This window comes from Narcine bancroftii, chromosome 7 (assembly GCF_036971445.1).
Source record: "Narcine bancroftii isolate sNarBan1 chromosome 7, sNarBan1.hap1, whole genome shotgun sequence".
Lineage (NCBI taxonomy): Eukaryota > Metazoa > Chordata > Chondrichthyes > Torpediniformes > Narcinidae > Narcine > Narcine bancroftii.
In genome coordinates this window covers 170,828,036-170,834,035 of record NC_091475.1, presented here as the reverse complement: position 1 = coordinate 170,834,035, position 6,000 = coordinate 170,828,036, and the positions used below count along the sequence as shown (strand labels likewise).

The window sequence follows — 6,000 nt, the reverse complement described above, 5'->3', positions numbered from 1 at the left end:
GATGATTTAGACAGGAATGAAATGTCATTTTTCACACTACAGTTTCAAAATTGTATCCAAATTGGACAATTTGATTCGACATTATCTTGCATTAAACCTGCTGGATTAGTTCATCTCAAAATAATAATCATTGCATTTTAAAGACCTTTGGCAATCAGAACAAATTCCGTTCCGGAAAAAAACGCAGGCGAAGGATGTCCAGCCTCGCTAAAATTGCGCGCCATCTCTGAAGCCGTTCTCCCCGTGTCGTCACTTCCGGAGTCACCACAGCGACCGGACGCTTGACTGCGAGGAACTGGGTCATCGGCAGCGGTGGGGAATGAACGTGATCGGGGACGCGAATGTGCGGACGTTATTCGCCTAAATTGGGTGCAGGTACTGTTTTATTTCCCTATGCCTGACGACACAATTTACCGCGGATGTGTTTGTGCAACAAATGTACTTGCTGCCAACTTCAGCTCCGAAATGTTTGGGTTTTTTCGGATTTTCTTTCCGCATCTTTTTTTAAAAGATGAGTCTATTTTTCGATTATGGCTTGATCAGAATTAGTATGGCAATAACCACAGTTATAGACGTTTAAAAATGGATCTATCCTAGGGAGCAGGCAACATGAGGCGAAGTACTGCATTTTTTGTCATCAGCTTTTAATAGGAAGTGCATGAGAGGGGATTGTAGTTCGCACAACAAATGCTGGAGAAGCAAATGCTGGAGAAACTCAGCATGACATGTATTGTTCATTGTGTAACAAAGATAGAGATGCAGAACCAAAGTTTCGGGCCTGAGCCCTTCATTGAGGTATAGTATAAGCCAGAAGCAGACAGGTGCCTAGGTAAAATGGATGGGGAGGGGTGGGGATGGATGGATAGGGGTGGAAGAGTGCAGGAGAAAAGAAATGGTAAGGGGAGGGAACAGCTCTCTTAATGGAGAAGGCTGGGGAAGTCAGAAGGGAGAGGTGGAGGGTTGGGGAAGTCAGAAGTGGGAGGTGGAGGTTGCGGACAATATGACAGAGGGGAGTTGGAGGGAAAGTGGATGGTCTGAAGTCTGCAGGGTGGGAAGAAAGGGCCTCAAAGGAATAGATGGGGGTGAGTTGGGGGAGGTGTGAGGGAACAAAGTGTGTGGGGGGGGGGAGAGGGGTTTATTGAGGCAGTGGGATCTAGCATCAGAGGAATCAAGGTGTCAGCCTTGTGGAGGCAGAGCATGGTGTGTTCCAAGATGTCAACATTAGGACAAAAACACAATGCTGGAGAAACACAATAGATCAAAGAGTACTTTATATACCAAAGGTGAAGATAAATAACCAGCATTTCAGACTTGGTTATTTCAGGCTTCATCAAGGTACAGGTTGCATACCCCATGACTGTGTGGCTCAGTACAACAAAAACACTGACTACAAATTTACTATTGATATCACAGTAGTGGGCTGGATAAAAATGGGTTGATGAGTCAGTATACAGGAGAGAGATTGAAAATTTGGCTGAATGTTGTACTAATAACAATCAATGTCACCAAAACCAAGGAGCTGATTGTGGTTTTTGAGGGGGTAAACCAGAGGTGTATGATCCAGTGATCAATGGGGTATCAGAGGTGGAGAAGGTGAGCACATTTATATTCCTGGGAGTCACTATTTCGGAGGAACTTTCGTGGACCCAACGCACTAATGGCATCGTGAAGAAAGGACATCAGTGCCTCTACTTTCTCAGTAGTTGTGGAGGTTTGGTATGACATCAAAAACCTTGGCAAACCTAAGATATGTAATGGAAAGTGTGCTAACCAGGCTGCATTACAGCCTGGTATGGGTCACCAATACCTCGGAGCAGAAAGTCCTACGGAGGGTAGTGGACACAGCCCAGTACATCACAGGCAAAACTCTCCCCACCATGGAGAAAATCTACACACTGTTGGAGAGCAGCAGCAATCATCAAGGATCCACACCACCAGCACATGGTAGCTCACTGCTGCCGCCAGGAAAGAGGTGTAGGTGCCACAAGACTTGCACCACCAGGTTCAGAAACAGTTGCTATCCCATCAACATCAGAATCCTAAACAACAAACTCAAATAGAGACACATTTAAGGACTTTTACTTTGCACATTATTATTTATTTTCTGATTTGCACACTCAGTTTGTTTGCATTTCTTTCTTTATTTACAATTTTCCTCTTTTCATATCTTTCTTGAATACAATTTTTGCATTACCGATAAGTAGAAATTATGCCTGAGCCACAGGAAAAAGAATCTCAGGGTTGTATGTGATGTCATGTATGTACTCTGACAAGAAATCTGAACTCTAAACTTTGAAAAACCTCCGTATCTGCAAGGTTAACACCTTGAATTCCTCTGCTGCTAGATCTCGCTGCCTCATCCCACCCTACTCCATACCATACCTTATCCCCTCACATCTCTTTCTATTCATCCCCATCTACTCCTTTGAGCTTCCCCTTTCTTCCCACCCCCTAGTCCTCAAACCCCCTCATCTCCCCTCTAACCTCCTCAACCCTCTATTTCTCCCCTTTGACTTTCCCAACTCTCCATTCATGACTTTCCCCTCACCCTATCAATTCTCATATTAATTTGACTTGTGCCCTCCCACCAATATCCACCTCTGCCTTCTTACCTGCAGCCCTGTGCTGCTCACCCTACCCCTTCACCCCCTCCACTATTTTATTCAGGTGCCTGTCCGCTTTTAGGTCATATCTTAAGGAAGGTTTCAGGCCCAAAGCATTTGTTATATATCTTTATCTTTGCTCCGTAAAAAATTTTGCATGACTTGTTGAGATTCTCAAACAATTTTGTGTACACAGCTTTCAGGGTTATATATCTTTACCTCCAATGGACGTTGCTGAGATCTGCTAAGTTCCTCTTGGCTTTTTGTGTTTAACATCTGTAGACTTTAGTTTTTCACTCCATTCAGTTCCTCCACTGCAAAATCTCTTCAAAGGATGCCTACCCTGAAGAAGTTCTCTTCCTTTCTTCAAATTCTGTGAGAGCCTCTCTCACTGCTCCCCCTCTGCACTCCATGCTGATCTCAATCTCGACGACCATGTACTCGCTCTCACCTTTCCTCTTTTGACCTTCTTTCCTTGTCCAATTGTTGCCTTTTGCCTGTTGGGTTCTGCTATTCCTCTCCCAGCCTTTTTACTCAGACACCTGCCTGCTTTTTTCTCCTACCTTAATGAGAGGCTCAGGCCAAAAATATTACCTCCTATGGATCCTGCATGACCTGCTGAGTTCCTACAGCATTTTTTTTTTCAGCCTTCACCACTTCTTTATCAGTTAGGAAATCAAGGAAATTGATGTCTTAAATATTCAGAATAATGGTAACCTAATAAAGTAAGATAAAATAGAAATATGAATAGATGGTGTATCTGGCAAGTAATCTACTATGGAGAATTCCTGTTGTGAAAATTTGTTTTTTTTAAAATATAGGCTTTTAGAACAACTTGCAAGGTTTCAACTATAGCTATAGCTCCAGGGCAACACATTGGCTAGTAATTCACAAAGTTGTGAATGTTCAAATCTTACTGTACTAATAAGCTCAAGATCTAATGAAATTGTATTTTGTGTGCTCTATGCTGAAGTGCCATCTTTCAGAAAATATATTAAAACCATATTAAGAATGAGAGGAAAAACCATCCTTTGGATATTATTTTTGTCTCAACAAAGGCCATGTGTGCAGGAGAAGCTCAGCAAACCATGCAGCATCCATAGGAATTAGAGGGTAACCAATATTTAGGGTGTGGGCCTTTCATCAGGCATAAGCAAAACAGGCAGGTGCCTGATAAATATATAGGGAGGGGGGGTGTGTTGGGAGGAGGAGAAGAGGGAGAAAAGAAAGGGTAGGGGAGGAGCACAGGCAAACAGGTAAAAGGTGGATAAAAGTGGGAGAGTAGAAGAGAAATACACTGAGACATGATGGGGGAAGGAGGTAGCTCTCTGATAGGAGAGGAAAAGGAAAGGGTGGGGAGCTTGAAGAAAGGAGACAGTGATAGAGAAAGAGATGGAGAGCTGTTTAATAGAAATTGGTTGATGTTTTAACTGAAATTGAGGAGTCTCTCTCTTTGCAATTTTGAACGGACTACATGGTTTGGCCCACCCATCCATTTGGGCAACCATCCAACTGGTGGCGGATAGATATGTTTGGCACGGCTTACACAAGCAGGTTGGACACTGGGTCAGGACATGCATGCACTGCCAGACCTCAAGTCCAGAGACACATGAAGGCCCCCCCTTCAACCTTTAAAGCCAACGCACAAGAGGTTTGAGCATGTCCATGTGGACATCGTCAGTCCACTGCCGGTCTTCTGCGGGCCAAAGTACCTGTTCAACATAGTCAACAGGTTCACCAGGTGGCCAGAAGCTGTACCGCTTGCTCACATGACCAAGGAGTCCTGCGCCAAAACCCTTATTGCAAGCTGGGTTACATGTTTGTGCCTGCAGTTCACGTCCAGCCTATGGTCGGCACTAGCATAGCTACTGGGACTCAGCTGCACCACGCTATGACCTATCAATGCAGTCCAACCAGCTGGTAGAGCGCTTTCACCGGCACCTGAAGTTGGTCCTGATGGCACACCTCCGAGGCCCAGATTGGGTGGACAAGCTCCCGTGGGTGCATCTTGCCATCCACAAGGCACCCAAAGAAGACTTAGCCATGTCATTGGCAGAGTTGGTATACGACGCTCCACTGACAATCCCAGGCAAATTTGTGCCAGCAGCCCGTGGCGCAGAGGAGACACCCGCAGCAGTGCTCACAAGACTCCAATGGAAGGTAGAAACATTAACTCCTGTCCCAACCTCGTTCCATGGCCCGACACCTTCCTTTGCTCCCAAGGATCTCCAGAATTGCGACTACATTTTCGTTTGCAGGGGCATGCACTGGACTCCACTGCAGTGGCTGTAAGAGAGCCTGTACAAAGTGGTGCTTTGGAACAGAACCACGTGCGTCCTCGATATGAGGAGACCTTCACCATTGACTACCTCAAGCCGACCACCCAAACGGACTAAAGAGGTATTGGCTGCGGACTCCACACCTCCTAACATCAGTTCTTGGGGGGGGGGGGGGTCATATGGCGGCTTGCCCACGCAATAGGCAAACTGGCACATGGAGTCGCAGGCAAGTCCATGGCAGATGTGACTATAAGAGCACTGAGTGTGGGGCAAGCCCACAGCCTGGTGGCTGACGTTAGTTCCATCCTGCAGGTTGCAGAGGCTGGTGGGAGAGGGTTCTTAAGCGCGTGGCCTTTGAATCATTAAAGCAGTTGGTTCAATTCACTTTTAACTCTGCGTGGTTTTTAGCTTGCTGCGTGGCTAGTGCGACTACAGTGTAAAGGTTATAATGCATAAGCGATTACAGATTCAGGACTAGTGATGCTATTGCAAAAATAAATAGGGTGTAAAAATTGTATTGATGGAAAATTAAATATTTAAAAGAAATGTGTAATTAAATAGTACACATTATTTTCAAAAGGTTATGTCAGATCTAGACTATAACATCTAGTTATGGCCTGCCACCTGATGTGGAAATAAGAGCCCTTTTGAAGAGGTTTGATTTTAGATTTAGACATACAGCACAGTAGCAGGCCCTTTTGGGTTGCCCAATCATACTCAATTGACCTACAAACCCCAGTATGTTTTGGAGGGTGGGAGGAAACCCACGGAGACACGGTAAGAATGCACAAACTCCTTATAGAACACGCAAACTCCTTATAGAACACGCAAACTCCTTATAGAACACGCAAACTCCTTATAGAACACGCAAACTCCTTATAGAACACGCAAACTCCTTATAGAACACGCAAACTCCTTATAGAACACGCAAACTCCTTATAGAACACGCAAACTCATTATAGAACACGCAAACTCCTTATAGAACACGCAAACTCCTTATAGAACACGCAAACTCCTTATAGAACACGCAAACTCCTTATAGAACACGCAAACTCCATATAGAACACGCAAACTCCTTATAGAACACGCAAACTCCATATAGAACACGCAAACTCCAT

At 44.8% G+C, this 6,000-nt stretch overlaps 1 protein-coding gene across 3 annotated transcripts in view; it reads left to right on the top strand.

The window, feature by feature from the left end:
- Positions 1 to 243: 243 nt before the first annotated feature.
- The window catches only part of c7h11orf65 (chromosome 7 C11orf65 homolog), a 63,852-nt gene continuing 58,095 nt past the window's right edge, over positions 244 to 6,000 (top strand). Inside the window, exon 1 of one of the 3 annotated variants that reach the window (XM_069891298.1) lies at positions 244 to 375. The gene's annotated coding sequence lies outside the window, so the exon portion shown is untranslated. The remainder of the gene's footprint in view (positions 376 to 6,000) is intronic. The other 2 variants (XM_069891297.1, XM_069891300.1) reach the window with 2 other exon arrangements.